At 39.3% G+C, this 17908-nt stretch overlaps 1 protein-coding gene across 1 annotated transcript in view; it reads right to left on the bottom strand.

Annotated features, from left to right (window-relative positions):
• The window catches only part of LOC147724345 (uncharacterized), a 2209372-nt gene that overhangs the window by 1699265 nt on the left and 492199 nt on the right, over positions 1–17908 (bottom strand). The gene's annotated exons all lie outside the window — the stretch shown is intronic.

Genomic DNA, 17908 nt, shown 5'->3' with positions numbered 1-17908 from the left:
TGTGGGCTTTCGGGTGGGATGTCCAATAAACTCACTGACACTGGGTTGCGAGGCAATGAGGGTTTTATTACTTTATATAGCCTCCTCTTTTGTACTGGTACTCGATAGAAAGGCAAGGGATTGTCAATGTCCTCTTTAGCTTGTTTGGCGGATCCCAGTCTCCGACTTTCCCGGTGCCTTCTGGGCGTTGTAGGCCTTGTCTCCGCCGTCTTGTCTCTCGTTCAAGATGCGACCAAAAAAAACAGAAAGAAACCACTATTAGATCGCGGTTTTGGGGTGTTTGTCAGGGAAGGGTAGTGAGGGACCACACGTGCTCGTTCCTCTCAAGGTGCCGGTGAGGTGAAGGGAAGGTAACGGTGCAATGAGGGTCGGTTGCTCGGTTTATGGTGGTTTACCCCACTTACGTCCCGCCCACCCCGTGAACCTTGACCGTACCTGCTCGAGCCACACTTCGTGTGAAGTGTGGCTGGGCGATGCGCCTCCTCGTTGGCCTCCCGGCTTGTCGTGGTCGTCGCGGGTCTCTCTTCTCTCGGTTTCCCAGGTCCGCTATCTCCGTGGTCACTGGGCTCCGTCCTCCGATGTTCCTCTACCGCCTCCTCTCTCCGCTGGTCCGCTCTCCGCTCCTCTCCCGGTCTCCTCGTCAGCTCACCCGCCTCCTGCCGTTGCTGTTCTTCGCTTGCGTCCTCTTCCGTCCTCCACTGCTCAGACGCCTCCTCCAGCCGATGTTCCTTGCTTACTTCGCCTCCCGTCCTCCACTGCTCACACGCCTCCTCCAGCCGATGTTCCTTGCTTACTTCGCCTCCCGTCCTCCACTGCTCACACGCCTCCTCCAGCCGATGTTCCTTGCTTACTTCGCCTCCCGTCCTCCACTGCTCACACGCCTCCTCCTCGATCGCGATCTTCGGTTCTTCGTCTTCGGTTCTCCTCCACTCTGCTCCTCTCTCACGCCACCACTCTTCACTCCCTCCGGGTGTAAAACACACCTGAGTTCTGTTTGGGCGCACCTTTACCTCCTGATGGTGGGCGGTCTCCGGATCCAGCTCCGCCCAGTTAAAGAAACACGGCTCCTCCGGTTCCCGGGACGGTTGTCGCCAGTCTGTTATAGGTTTCCAGGCGTCTGCATGCTGGGCGACAAAAGAGGACACAGGTAAAGGTAAGCCGGGAGGGCCCGGGTCCGGGTCCTCCTCGTCACATGTGCCTTGCCCTGTAGCAAAAAGCGATTTATAGCCAGTAGAAATCTCATTTTGCAATTCGAAAAAGAGGAAATAGCAAATAGGCGTTTCCAATTTGCGAATTAGAAACCATATGCACATAGCATTTGCGACTGGTCGCATAAAGGGTAATTAGGAAATGCTATTAACATGGACTTGGATCTGATGGTAACCAGGGACCTTATAAGTGTTTAGCCCCGCATTAGGTGATGTTGTTGCACCAAGGATATTGTCCTGGATAACTAAACATTTATAAGGTCCCAAAGCGAGACCGTTTGGCTACGCCAATGCTTGTTTATTACTTCAACCATAACTGTCAATTGGCCATCTATCATGAGGGTAACTTTCAGCCAATTGTGTTTTTCAATAAACTGCACTAGCCATTCTAAGCATGGACAACCCGAAAAGTTAAAAAGTAAAACTGTAAGTCCCAACATGTCTAGTGCTGTTCGTTGAAAACACAGTATATCAGAATTAATCACTGTTAGAACCTCAGAAAGAAGTCTTAAAATCGAGTCAAATAACTAGGAAAGCTAAAGACCAAAGCACCGCACTACCAGCAAATTCCCTTTTGTATATTGAATCATTGCTCACCTCTCTGGGTTCGCTATCCAACAGGCCAATATTGGAAATTTTTCAATATGACAGAGGCAACTTTTATGCATGTTCAATTTTTAGTAACCTTTTGGTTCAAAAAGACCAATGTTTCAAGACTATCCCAGCTGAAGTCTTTTGAAAAGATTATTTAGTCAATATTTGTTCACATTTAAAACAGCCAACATGTTTCGCTCCTACTAGAACTTCATCAGGGCTGTAATATGCTAAATTACAAAATATTTAAAACCTCTAATCATAAAATTAAAAACAACAACTATATTTACATTCCTACAATACCAAATGCAATGTATTGGCACATGGACTTTTGGCAGTATAGAATGATATTTCATCACATGCAATGCGCACACAGAGGGTACAATACCCAAGAGACATGTTTTGCTTTCATTTGTTTAAAAACTACATCAGATATACCCAGTATAAAGAGATATTACGAGTCAGTGGTTGAAATGGAATCGTTTTAGATAAGAAAGTGCGAAAGGTTAAAGAAAGTGAGTCATGTACATGTTGACATTATGTTGTATAGGTGAGAGTAATTTCACAAAGTTTCTCACACCCTAAATGGAATAGCAACAAAATAACCGAAAAGGCACCAGATATTCTTGCATCGATATGACAAGTCTGCAGTCATTTATACTTCCAGTTTCTTGGATTGTTTTTCCAAGAAACTGGAAGTACAAATGACTGCAGACATGTCATAGTGCAACCTGCACACAACATAAGGTAAACATTAGTTTGATTACGGGTGCGGAATTGAAGATGTTTGCCGCTTGATTTTGAATGAGTAACTGAAGCGAGAAAATGTGGTGCCTTTTCCACTGCTTAATGTGCAGTTCAAGTACTTGATCTGTCCCTCTCCTTCCTACTATCACAATATGAAGTGCTACATCCCAAGAGAGGTTAAAAGCACCACTCTGGTCATTCATACAACACAGCAAAACCAAAGGGGATGATGGACGGAGTGTTGAGCAATGCAAGTACTCACCTCCAGTCAACTGATCTGGGTTTAACCATCATCATTCTTTAGCTCACTCGGCCACCCCAGTTCAGACATGGCCATATGCAAATCAGTCTGACCCTGTGCCTCATGGGAACAGTCCAGCCCGAACTGCCAAGCCATGTCTTCCCTGAACCGGAAACAAGCATCCTGAAACTGGTTTCTGCCTAATCAGCCTTCATCAGCCAAGCTAGCTTGAATCCAGTGGCAAAGTGAGCAAGGGAACTCCGTCTGGGCATACCCTGCCAACTTAGGGCACACAAAGCAAAAGCAAAGGGGATGATGGACGGAGTGTTGAACAATGCAAGCACTCACCCCCAGTCAACTGATCTGGGTTTAAGCCATCATCATTCTTTTGCTAACTCTGCCACCCCAGTTCAGAAATGGCCATATGCAAATCAGTCTGACCCTGTGCCTCATGGGAACAATCCAGCCCAAACTGCCAAGCCATGTCTTCCCTGGACAGGAAACAAGCATCCTGGGACCAGTTTCTGGCTAATTAGCTGTCATCAGCCAGGCTAGCTTGAATCCAGTGGCAAAGTGAGCAGTTATCCTAGTTACACTTCTGTGGTCACATTCCTCTCATAGGAACGCCCCACCTCTTTCATTCTACTTAAAGAACTGACAGTGAGGATCAGAACCTGTTCTCTGTATACTAGAAATCTCAAAATATTAGTTTTGAGCCTTTTTGTGCCATTAACTATGATTGTGGTGCAGTGAGTTTGGTGTACTGTGATAAGGACTTTTTTATTCTATGTAGCCTGATGAGAACAGCCTATACACAAAGCAGGTGTATTCATAATGCTTTATATTCGTGGATATTTTACTGTACAAAAGGACATAAGCCTTAAGTGTAAAATATGCAATTTCCTAATAGCAATTGCGATTCAATAGGAATTAATATTAGGAAATTGCAAATTACATACATTCCATTTTGCGAGTCTCAATTAGCAATTTCTACAGATTCGCAATTTTGAAATTGCAAAAAGGCAATTTCAAACATATGGGCCGTAAACTGTATCGGTCACATCTACAAAGCCTTTTTGTCGTCGTAAATGTCCCAATTCTCAGAATATGGCCTTTTGCGAATGCAAAAAATGCATTTTTGTATGTGCCAAGTACAAATTGCTATTCAGTATTTGAAAGGGGCATGTTTAGAGCGTCTCCTCCTAATACTGATGCACATTGGTATGTACAAATGTTATGCAACCAAAATGCGGTCACCAATCATCTGTATTTTAACACCAACTCAAAGTTTGAGTATGACTGTAAAAATATATAATATTTTTTAATCGGTTTGCTTTTCCCTTTACGGAAAACGGGCTGCTTTTCAAAAAAAGATTGCTTCATTTAAAAGCAATCACTGACATGGTAGTCTGCTGACCTCAGCAGGCCACCATCCCTATGATTTTTGAGATTCCCAATGGGTTGCAAACTGAGACATACCTCATTAATATTCATGAGGTAGTTCTATTTGCGTCCCACTAGGAATCGCATATCGTGTTAAATGCACTTTAGTACTTTAGCTTTTGCAATTACCAAATAGCGAGTCGCAAACACACTCTCAGGCACATGCATCAAGTAAAGCTTTTGCGAGTCCTTAATTGTGATTATTAAGGAATCGCAATTAAGGACCCTCAAAAGCCATTGCATGTAGGAATTGCTATTAAAATAGCGATTTCTAAACATTCCTTAATTGCGACTCGCAAATTGCGACTTGCAATTAAGGAATGGTCTCCCATTCATTCCTATGGGCCTACAGGATGAATGAATGGGAAAATGCATGCTCAATTTGCGAATACAAGGGCTTTTCCATTTCCAGCTTCCGATAGACAAGAATGAGCAATCTAAAGCTCTGTGCTATTCTTAGAGAGCGTGTTGCAGCAAACAAAGGATGGACGGAATGCTGACAATGCAAAGATTCTCCCCCAGTGAAAAGATCTGGGTTAAATCCATTATTCTTTTGCCCACTACGCCACCCCAGTTTGGACCCAACCATATTCAAATCAGTCTTGACCCTGTGCCCCATGGGAACAGTCCAGACCGAACTGCCAGGCCAGGTCCTCCCTGGACCGGAAACAAGCATCCTGGGACCGGTTTCAGGGTATGTCACCCTTCTTCAGCCAGGCTAGCTTGAATCCAGTGGCACAGTGAGCAAGGGACCCATGTCTGGGCATACCCTTCCCACTTAGGGCAAAAAGTGTTACTTAAAAGAATGTAAAAAAGCTTAAAATGTAAAAATAATAAATGAAATGTAAAACATTTTTTTATATAAATTTACTTAATAATATTATAAAATAATTATTAATCTTATAAAATATTTAGAACATTAATAAAAATATATTGATATAAATATATGAATAAACATATGATATAAATATACAAATAAATAAAATATAATAATTAAATTATTAAAATAACATTTGTTATGGTAATTTATAATGAGTGCAACAGTAGTGAAAATGTTGGATAGCTTACGGGTAAAAATAACTATTCCTACTCCAGAGAGTGCAACAGTAGGGAAAACATTGGATAGCGTAGGGGTAAAAATTACTATTCCCACTCCAAAGAGTGAAACAGCAGGTAAAGCATTGGATAGTGGGAGGGTAAAAATTACTATTCCCACTCCAGAGAGTGCACAGTAGGGAAAGCGTTGGATAGCGGGAGGGTGAAAATTACTATTCCCACTCCAGAGAGTGCAACAGTAGGGAAAGCGTTGGATACCGTAGGGGTAAAAAGTACTATTCCCACTCCAGTGAGTGCAACAGTGGAGAAAGTGTTGGATAGCGTAGAGGTAAAAATTACTATTCCCACTCCAGAGAGTGCAACAGTAGGGAAAGCGTTGGATAGCGTAGGGGTAAAAATTACTATTCCCACTCCAGAAAGTGAAAAAGTAGGGAAAGCGTTGTATACCGTAGTGGTAAAAATTACTTTTCCCGCAACAGTAGGGAAAGTGTTGGATAGCGTAGGGGTAAAAATTACTATTCCCACTCCAGTGAGTGCAACAGTAGGGAAATCGTTGGATAGAGTAGGAGTAAAAATTACTATTCCCACTCCAGAGAGTGCAACAGCAGGGAAAGTGTTGGATAGCGGGAGGGTAAAAATTACTATTCCCACTCCAGAGAGTGCAACAGTAGGGAAAGCGTTGGATACCGTAGGGGTAAAAATTACTTTTCCCACTCAAGTGAGTGCAACAGTAGAGAAAGAATTGGATAGCGTAGGGGTAAAAATTACTATTCCCCCTCCAGTGAGTGCAACAGTAGGGAAAGCGTTGGATAGTGTAGGGGCAAAAAATACTATTCCCACTCCAGAGAGTGCAACAGTAGGGAAAGCGTTGGATAGCGTAGGGGTAAAAATGACTATTCCCACTTCAGAGAGTGAAACAGTAGGGAAAGCGTTGGATGCCGTAGGGGTAAAAATTACTATTCCCACTTCATTGAGTGCAACAGTAGGGAAAGTGTTGGATAGCGTAGGGGTAAAAATTACTATTCCCACTCTAGTGAGTGCAACAGTAGGGAAATCGTGATAGAGTAGGAGTAAAAATTACTATTCCCACTTTAGAGAGTGCAACCGTAGGGAAAGAAATGATTTAATATTAAATAAGATTACATTAATTATCAATACCAATCAAAAATGTATTAAAAATAATGACCAATTAATACCAATTAATTACCAATTAAAAACATTACCAAATAATAAATTAATTACCATTAAATAATTAATTATCAATTAATTATCAATACATATAAATATAAATATATATTAACTTTATTACAATGAAATTACTTCTCACCCAATTCCTTTATAAAACACAACCCGCTCCAAATAATAAAAATTATAATTAACATTATTATCAACTATTCAATTAATAAAAATGAATTACCAATTTATAAACATTAATTACTAAGTAATACATATTAATTACCAATTAATAATTATTTATCAATTAATTAATTATCAATACATAATAATAAAATGTAATATTTAATTTACTATAAATACATTACTTCCCTCATCATTCCCTACAAACCCACAACCCGCTCCTAATAATAAAAAATACAATTAAACAGAATTATCAATTAATCAATTAAAAAAATTAGCAAATTCATAAAATGTAATTACCAATTAATAATTAATTATCAATCAATTAATTATAAATACATATAAATAAAAAAAAAAATTTAATTTAATATAATTAAATTACTTCCCACCCTATTCCCCTATAAACCCACAACCCGCTACGGAATTAAATTACGTAAAAATTAAATTACAAAACGTTCATTACTTTAAAAAAATTAAACATACATTAGAAAAATAATACATAATTGTAACACATATACTACCATACATAACACAAAAAAAATCGATATTATGGGAATCTATATTATAAAATTCGATATTGTGGAATTCGATATTTCCTACCCCAATTTCGATATTTTGCCCTATATATATTTTGATAATTCGATATTCTGTCCATTCTATATTTCTGAATCAATATTCTGTCCATTCGATGTTTTTGAATCGATATTTAGGGTGTTCACCGCCCATGAGGGATCATTAAGCTGTGGAGGTTCAGCTGATGGAAAGGTAGATAATGGTGTGGCCTCAAAAGAAGACAGCAAATGGTTACATGATCCCGACTTGAACTGACATACAGTGAGTTGGGCTACTCTGGCTGGCCACCTTCTGGCAGTCCTGGTGACAAGAAACGCTCACCAGGAGGGTGGGACCCCAAATAAAGCTGCTCAATGGTGGAAAGGGCAGGGTTTATTTGACCTTGCCTGCCATTGCTAATAGAGTAGGTTTTGCCACTCACTTTGGGTGTTTAGTAGAGATTGTATTGGTGGGAATGCTGGTACAGTGTGTCAAAGGGGCAGGTGGGTTATGGGATCTCAAGCACTGCTTGTGCTAGAATACATTTGGGCCAATTGGGTTATTCAATTTGTGCAAGTGTTGGCAGTAAAATTGTTGTTGGTTGTGTAGTGGCCTCAAGGGATTTAGGCAATTGGTGGATGGAGAGGTGTCACATGACCAAACCTGCCAATGATATAGTGTATCATAGCTGCATAATTTGGCTAATTTGTGGAAGTCCTGTTGGTGAGAAGATTGGTGGAAGGATGGGGTTTCTGAGAAAGCTTGAGACAGGTGGGAGGGAATTAGCTCTCTTGATCTCACATTCTGCTGGTGCTGGAGTGGGATTAGACATACAGGTCACTCAATTTGAGGAAAAGCAACTAGCAGGAAGATGGAAAGCAGTATAGCTTCAAGAAAAGCTGGTGACTGGTGGATGGAGCATTCGAATACTTGTGACCACTGCCCTTCGCTTGGTTAGCCAGATTCTAGAAGACATGGTTTCTGGTACGTTAGTCGAAGGTGTCACCGCAGGGTATCAAGAGGTTTAGATACAGCATGGGTCGTGATATCTTTCCTGCTGTTCTTGCTTTATAAATAAAGATCTATACATATGTATGGCTTGTAGCTCAACTGCAGAAGAAGTTAGAGCCATTTAGCTTGTTTTTGTCATACCTGTTTAGCTATCCCTCATTTTCTACAGGCAAATTAAGAGTTTTTGCTCTTGACAACTACAACTCTGGCCGAATATTGATGCTTACGGTGGACAATCACAATGTCATCCAGTGCTTGAGTAGCAAATCCAATAAAACTCTTGGAATAAGTATGCACAGTCTGATCTACATACCAGTGGAGAGTCAAGAGTGCAAAAGGAGCAAGTTGAGATCCACCTGAATGTTATAGGTGAGGCTCTAGGCCATCAGTGGTAAACAGTTCCCAACATGGTGACCCAGAGAAAGATCTTTAATTTTTTACATCTTTACTTTTTTCTTCCGACCTCATCTACAGTGGTTACTGGCATGAATACTTCAGCGGCTCAAACACTCTGTGTTACAGCTTTATTTTTGTGCAGGGATGCCTACGTCGCTGATGACAGAATCGTATTTAGTAGAATTAATATTTGACGACACTAAGAAGCAAAGTCAGCATTCCACAATCAGGGGTTCAATAGAGCTGCATCTGTAGCCTTGGCTTTAATAAAGTACCAATGTTATCCTCAGGTGTTCGTAGGTATGAAGTAAGATATGCAGTGCAGGCAAGAATGTCCTTTTCAACATATTATGACCTCTAGATGCCACAACCTTAGTGTACCCGAACAAAAGGAAAAAGGAAAGCATTACTTCGACAAATTTGTAACACAGCTTCACGTGTTAAAGTTTATGTGTTCGAGGTACTACAAAAATGTTTCACATGATTTGCACCCACACAGCTGGAAAGGCTCTATGAGTGACTCCTCTAAGGTTAGTCCTCAACTATCCCCAATATAATGATTCTTCTAACCAGGATTATATTGTGGTTGGTGGCCGCAAAGCGGCTGTTTCCTCCGTTATTATATGCCAATAGATTATTAGTTGGGTCTCATCAACATCCACTCTAAAATGGAATTTGTGGTACTGGTGTTTCATTAAAGGTCGTGCTAAATATGCATTCCAAAGGAAACAGACAGAGTGACATGGGTTACATTTCTAAATGGACATTAAAAAGAGGAAATTATACCAATTAATAAAAAGCAATGAAAACTGGGTTCGTTGTTGCCAGTGCATGGCACATGGTCCTCAAAGGCTCCTACCTCCATTCCAGATGGCAGGACCCAGTGAGCTTCGTACTTTTCACCCACCAGCACCAATAGATGCACAGTATGTACCGGCACACTGCTGCCAAATGCAAGTCGACAAATGAGGAGTGGGGTATGTGGGACGTTCACCCATGTAGTGCCAGAACAGGAAGTTGAACACTCCAGCACAGTTTAACTGCTGCTGGCTTAAGCAACTTCTTTTCTGCCCTTCTGCTCTGTATCATCTTGTTAAAGAGTAAAAAAGAATTGCATCATATGACCAACAATCATTGCTTGCAGTGGCCAATAATGTGCAATTACCATTAGAACCAACGGTAAACAGGTTTACAGAAATTTGATAAGCAAAAGACACACAATTGATGGACAGAATGTAGAACAAAACAAAACATTCACCCCCAGTCAAGGGATCTGGGTTAAAGCCATCATTCTTTTGCTCACCATGCCACCCCAGTTTAGACCTGGCCATATGCAAATCAGTCGTGACCCTGTGCCTCATGGGAACAGTCCAGCCCGATATGTGATAGGGTAGGCCTAGGATCTAAATGGAAGCATACCATTATGTGATATTTCGGTTCCCTCATCAAACATTACCCTTCCTGAGAACTCAAGCTGTACTTCGTATCAAAATTAAAATGATGTGGTAACAGTATGAAGCAAACGTGTGGTCAACATGTTCAAGATGATGCTCCACAGACTGCCAGTTGACCATTTCCCTGTGTTCCATGTGCCTCTGAAATATTCTAAATCTGTAACTGAGAAATGAGAAGCGACTCTTACTGTTCAGAAGTAAATTTAACCAATTCTCTTGTGACAGCACTTCATTAGTCAAACACAACACCCCAGATGAAAGGGCTGAGCATTTATGTTTTCATTTTCGGCAACACCTATGCTGCTTGAAGTATGAAGGGCGAGGTCTAATACAAAAGTCTAGACCCTACGATAAAATATATGACATATCCTTTTTTATTTCAATGTGATGGAAGCTGTGTCGTTCAAGCAAATAAGAAAAGATGTCAGTCCTGGAAACTCATGTCATTCCCATATCCACACGACAGGCAAATCACAGGCATGATCTGCTATGGGGAACCGTCTTTAGATACAAGTATGGCAATTTAGACTCTACATGCATTAAATGCTTGAGCACTCCAATAATTACTGTGTAGTAGTAAAGTAACTGTGGGTTTTGACTTTCATAAGAGTGTGACCAACAATTTAAATTGCACCTGTATCTGGAAAGCTACCAGATAGTTAGCGCTGTTCCATTTCCAGCTTACGATGAACATGAAACAGCAATCTAGAGCTTAAGGGGGTTGCAGTCCCTTGGTCGTTAAGCATCGTCGTCATTCTCTAACATACAAAGCAACCTTGCTACAAAGAGCATGGTTGGATGGGTCTGCAACTTTGTTCATCCATTCTATGACATGCACATTGCAGACAAAAAGGGACAGACAGAAACCTATATGATACGCAATCAAAAACAGCTTTGTGAGCAGCAGATTCTTGGCACAAATCTTATGCAAAACACTTAAAAAATGACAGCAAAAACAAATAATGCCCTATAAACAATATGAGTCAAAATTGAGGTGCCTATTCTAACTATCACTCTTCTGTTATCTTCACATGTGCTTTGTCTTTTATATCAATTAATTTCCATTATGGATGTGAATGCATCAATTGGAAATTCCAATGAAGGTCTCCCGTCTCCTCTTATCCTACTTTTTGTTGATGAACAGAATGAGATTCCTGGCTGTGAAATATGTGTAGATCAGTTGATACATCTATATTGGGAATTTAGCTATAGACCAAGGGTTCATTGTACTTCTTAAAAGAGGAGAGAGATCATTTTAGGTTAAGCATATGAGTGGTTAACGATTGAAGATTGTTTACAAGAGTAGGTGGGAGAGGGCCAGTTCCTCTTTCAGTTTTATAGTAAAGAGTGGCTTCTTGTTATGTGATATGGCTTACCTTCTGTGCCTATAGCTATATTTCCCTATCATAGGCGCATATACTGATATGGCTTACTAATGGGACTTGACAGGCAGTTCATGAAGACAATGGCCAGAGACTTGATAGGAATTGTGACCGAGCTCCACCAGTGTCTAAAAAGAGGGATCACAAATGTAAACATTTTTCTCCTCAACGATGTCCTTGTCTTAACTATGGTAGCTCGGCCGGCGTGGCAAGGTATATCTTCAAATAAATGAATGTTATGAACTCACTCTTTATTTCAATTAGCATGATGAAGCCATTGCATCATTACCATCTAATTTTACGTTTAACTTTATGTACGCATTTAATAATGGTGCTTGTGTGTTTTGAGTGTGTTAAACAACCTTGCTAATACTCTAAACTGTTAGAACAAAAGGCTGCTCTGCGTGTTCTTTTGTTTGGATTGCTTTGGCTGCCATCCAAAGTCAATTCGTGTACGAGAGTCTGGGATTTAAGCCAATATTTTGGTTTCAGAAGAATGCATGTATAGAACGAATGGCACCACATGGTTTTGTATGAGCTTCAATTGATTATGCCATTCAGGTGCAAAGAGGTAATTGCTGTATGGTCCACCAGAAAAGGCGAGGTAAAGACAGCTCTATTGAGCCTAGGGAGAGAAATCCAGACATTGATTATGATGCTGTTTGGAATGTCGCCAAAGGGAGAAGGAGAAGCCTGCATCTTACTCTGGCCCATTTTGGCTCTCATTTCAAAGGAGCATCCTGAGCCAAGGATCTGAGAAAATTGGTATTTCATGAAAGCAGCAGAATGATTCTTATGTGATGTGAAAGAACTGGAATGACACGGTCATTCCAGTATACCTTCAATTTTTAAAGTATGTGAAATGTATGTGTGATAGTTGCTTCAGTTTGGGTCTTGTCTTAGATTATTAATCATTACTAATCAAACCACTAACATCTGATTAAGAACTAGGATAGAGACCAGTTAGAATACAATCCTAACTTCAAGAGATAACACCAATTAATGAAAGTTTTCTTAATCTAAATGACAAATATGTTATCCAATTTTTTCATTCTGTTTTGTTTATTGATGGGAATAATTTGTATAATTTATTTTGTAGTAATGATACACAAGATGGTCTTACAAATCATATCTAAATCTCGTTTGAGTCTTTTGACAAATATATTGTCTATATCAACTGTTATACATTATAAATACAAATATGCAGTTCAGGATATACCGGTTTGGTTTCTTTTTCTAATGGCTAATGTAAAGTCTATGACTTATTTTTCTTCTGGGTTAAGAAACGTGGCCGGGATGTGCATTAATCCCAAATAAGGCTGTTTGGGGTCATAAAATCATAAGCTTCCTTTGACGTTTGATGTGCCGCAAGCTAACCAAACAAAACAGTGAAATAACCTTTCAATCCAAACTAATCCAAACCAAGATCTAAAAATGTAATGAAAAAATTTCACAATAGGTTTGGTTAAGGAGTTCAGGAAATAATAAAGACCAAAATCAGAGCCTGATTTAGATTTGGGGGGATTGGAGCCCGCCATCACTTTTTCCACAGACTTCCTGCCCACCAACTTGGGTGTACGCCTGCCATATTTAGATGTTGGCTGGTCCATAGATAAAAGACCACTAGATTCCTGCTGACACTGCCAGTAATTCTCAACCACATTGACGGAGGAATAGGCAGAAGTGACTGTCGGAGGGACTCCAGGCCAGCTTCCTGCCGTCCCGATTACGGTGCGCCTTTCTGTAACATCACTCCTTCCTTGACGGAATTGAAGGAAATGAAGTCAAAACATATCTTTTTTCCTGCTTCCCGCTTCCGTTTCCATCTTCTACCAGTCGTCCAGATCCCTCCTTCACCCTACAGAGTCCACCATTTTGCCAAACAACTCTGTTGCAGCAGCGATCTACAGTAGGCTACTTGAACAATTGTCCTATGGATCCTGTATTGACAATTGCTGTAGCCTCATGTACTTCTGCATTGCTCTTACATGCAACATTTTCCTTAGATGTAGTGCAGCAGTATTCATTTTCCTACTCATCAAGGTAACATGACCAAACTTGTATTGACACTTAAAAAAACACAAAAGATGTTGTGGTGCTAGTGGGTGTTGTGCTTTTGGTGCCTGTGGGTATGCATTTAATAGTGTGTGTATGCTGTTTGTGTGGCAAGTAATACGTACCAAAAGAGGCGTAATGCCATACCTAAATATATGCTATTACATATGCACAGCATATATATGTAGTAAGATAATAATGAGTAGCACTTCCTTGTCTCCACACCACCATGGTCTCACTCTGCCAGGACACTGTCACCAGGACACTGCCATCACAACGGAAGCCTATAAATCTGCTCGGCGCAAACCTCCCGGCATGCTGACTTTTAGCCAGCGGAAAAGATCACTGCCGCAGTAATCTCCTGTCTATTGCTGCAACATCTAAATACAGCAGGAAGAATGCCGTCAACTTGACTGAGTACTTGGGACCACTGCAGAGGCTGGATGGTGGCAGTCCCGCCAAGATCTAAATAAGGCCTTCAATTCTTATTAGGGAAAAGGTACACCACAAACTTTAAGTTAAGTTGATATCCTCAAAATATCCAGACATGGATGTCTTACAAAGGCTTATGAAAGACTCAGAGTCAATCCACAAGTTCACACATTTGCATACTTGTTTGGCCAGTTAATGATTTTACCAGAAGACTTAGAAATGGTTTCAGAGGAAAAATTATTTCAGAGGTTCAAACCAGGAGGCTGTATCTAGGAGTCTGTATCTAGCAGGGAGGCATCAGCATCAGCATTTGGGATTAAAATGGTCACTGAATTGACTTTGTTGAAAAACTCTCTAGGTAAGCACTGCACCAAGCCAAAGAGTTTGAGTCTTCTTTGTTCAGGTGCCACGGCAATCCCTTCAGCCTCAGAAGCCCTCAGTGTGTGCATCTTCTGGTGTTATTCTAAAATTATGAAAAAGTAGTTAAACACTCACCGGTGTGGCTGCAGGGCTCTCCAAAAGCTAGGCAAATTGCCACAAAGGTGCACCTTTTACCTATTTCTAACAACTAGGAATTCTTCCAGGAGGCAGCAAGAGTCTTCTGTTCCAGAACATTTCAGATATAGGAACATCCATGATCAATAGGTAGGATTCACAGCAGGAGCAATATCCCACAGCAGAACAAGACTCAAATGTACAGAAGAGCCTCACCTCAAAAGACTAACTTCCTTGCAAACAGTGAATAAAAAAGAGGCCCAGTAAACGGATCATTTGCATGTGTGTTTCCAGAATATGAACTAGCATATCTTAATTATTTTCTGTTCCCAGCCCAGGTGCTTGATCAAACTCAAAATCACCCATTGCTGTATAATGTACTCAGAAGTAAACTCTAAAAATGATTTCAGATTTAAATCCCGTATATTTTCAGAAGCTAGCTTTCTAGCAGCCACTCAGAAATGAAAAAGAATCATCAGAATATAATTTAGGACGAGTGAAGATAGAGGCAGAAGCATAGCAACAATTGTTACAAAAATGTCATTTACAAATTGGCTTGTGGAAGAATACTGGAAATAACAGCTACATAACCTAAGTACAAACGTAACCAACCTGGTATTACTCTGTGCACCACAGCTAATGAATACTGTGTTGATTATCCATATTGTCTTACCCACCCTAAGGAAGAAAATCCTAGTTACTATTGAGGTCCTCTGAGATGTCATCAGTGATGTGATCAGTGATGTCACTGACCATGCCATGAATGATGTAATATGTGACGTCATGAGCAGTGCATTGCAGGGGCGCGAGTTATAGTTAGCAGAACTAACTATAACAGTGGAATTTCTATGGTTTTGTACAAGTGAAATATCCAGCTAACTATAACATCCCTGAAACCTATGTTTATTTCAGTGAATTTCTAAGGTTTTTTAAATGCTAATTTCTAAATATAACGAGCCTGAAACCTATGGTTTTGTCAGTGAATTTCAAAGGTTTTTTAAATGCTAATTTCTAGCTACCATGTCCCTATAACGTATAATGTTTTTTAAGTAAATTTTAAAAACACATGTCTACTTTTTATAGTGAAAACTAACTGAACAGTAGTCTTTTATAACTTATAATTATGGCTCTTGGCTTTATAGTATTTATTTTTTGGGCATTTCCGTCTGTATTTATACATTTTTTTAAAAATAATTATATCTGCATTTACCCATATATATTTTGGGTTTTGTGAAAAAATGAATCTGAAATGAGTATATTTCCACATTTATTTGTCTGATGAATATGCACTCATGCCTGAAGGACTGACCATTTTCAGTCATGTAAACACTCTTAGATGATAAACTATACACAACCTTGATATTAAAATGTGCATGTTTTCTTATACGAGCACATATCTTACTCTTTAAGGCTCTTTACTAAAATTATTTTTTTGTTTAACCCTTTTACATTTAGAACAACAGACCTATTGGTCTGGTATTCACCATTGTCAGCATTTAGAATCGCTAAAAAAATAACACAATTTCTGTTTTTATCCACATTTTAAAATAAATACAGAGAGAAAAATAAATACTTTTCTGTCTGTATTTATCTGTAAAAATCAGTAAAAACGGAAAACAAGGAGCCCTACTTATATTTTAACAATGTTTTCAACTTGATTAGCAGTAATTAACATATAAGTGTAGTAAAAGCATGACACAGCACCTATAAAACCTGACTTCAAACAACAGCGTTCACAGTTCGAATCCCGACTCCAGCAGCATCTTAGCCCACCACTATCTCACTGTGGGTAACACCTTGCTTAATCTTCCCAACGCCCCCAAGCGCTGACACACCTTTCCCGGGGTAGCTTTACACATTACAAATGCCGGCATTTTTTTAATTTACCAGCATAGTTATGACAAATATTAGCACTTTTTTTTTCTTCTAATGTGAACAATATTTTTTTATGTCTTCTATTTAGATGTTTTTAATCATGAGAATACAAATGACACAGTTTGCCGGGTAACACTTTTTAAACTCTCCAACGTATGTAGATATTAATGACCTTATACCTGTTAAGATGGAAATTGAAACCTTTACAGCTTCACAGTTTGTAATTTTTCCCAACAAGTGCACAAGTTAAACAGTTAAAACGTGAGCATGTGTAAACTGTAAAACGTGACATCTAAATGGGCGGAGCCGCATCTTCCTTCCATAGACTACTCAAAAACTAAAAACTTTATAAACCACACTCGTTGTGCGATTAGTTTCGTTTTCACAAGTTATTTCTCTGTGTCCATTCTGTGATGCAGGTTCCAATTTCTAGCATCGTATTCTTGATTTGCGTCACCAAAACATATTCCGGAGTTGTAAGTTGTTTGATTAAGGCATGGTAGATATTTATAATACGTAGCTATTTGTCAATATTTAAACATTTATATCTAGAAAAAAGTGTTATTGCATGTTTTTGCCTTTTTTTCTGTAACATCAGAAGGTTGTTCAGAAACAGACAGATTTCAGCAAACATTGCTCCTTTTCTGGCTCCTTTGAGCTCATATACTGTGACTTTGTATTATAATACTGACACTGTTCTTGACCTTAGAGGTGTTGGTGACCCGTCAGCGCAAACCCTAAACATTTACAATTAACGTCACCACCTTCCAGTAGTAAGCATGTTTTCCCCTAGAGATCAGATACTGTTAATATGTATATTATAATATGAATAGTCATGTTGATCTCAGAGAAGTTCATGACCCGTCGGCACAAAGAGTAAAGATTTGTGGCTTTTAGTCTGTTCCCCAATTTGATCATATACTGTGAATATATACAGTATAATGATTTTAGAGAAGTTTATGACCTGTTGCCACAAAGATCCAACTTTTCGACATCCCGGAGAAAAGAAGCTCTGAAAATATTTACTGCTCAAAAGTGTTCCTTTATTGACCGTCTGTTCTACTCCTTACTTTATTTTCCTTTTCTTTTTACTGTAACAATGGTGTCATTTGTTATATTGTAATAGATTATCCTATTGTTACAGAAGAGGAATTGGAAATTTGTTGGCGCCATCTGTAATACAGCTTACAAAACATTATAACGTATTTGATCAATATTTTTTCAGTGAGCATATTTTGTGAAATTGCAGTATAAAAAAATATAGCTTTCAAACATACTTTGATACTTTAAATATTTGATAAACACTACATTTATGAATGTTATTTTCTAATTTCTAATATTCTCAGTTGCGGTTCCTATTCACGTTCTCCCTTTAGAATATATAGGGCCAGTACTGTATATTATAATAGTACTATCCTATATATTCTTAAATGAGTATGTGATTTCTTAGCGGAACAGTGTGCGACCTCTAAGCACTACAACAGAATGATCCTGAATTCTAATTTAAAAATGATAATGCATGCATTTCTATCAAATATGAAGTCATTTGCATTTAACAGTTTTTTCACTTGTTCTTTTGACTTCTGATAATGTAGTGCAGGAGTGTTTAAT

Source organism: Lissotriton vulgaris, chromosome 4_1 (genome assembly GCF_964263255.1).
Source record: "Lissotriton vulgaris chromosome 4_1, aLisVul1.2, whole genome shotgun sequence".
Taxonomy (NCBI): domain Eukaryota; kingdom Metazoa; phylum Chordata; class Amphibia; order Caudata; family Salamandridae; genus Lissotriton; species Lissotriton vulgaris.
This window is presented reverse-complemented; position numbering and strand designations above follow the sequence as displayed.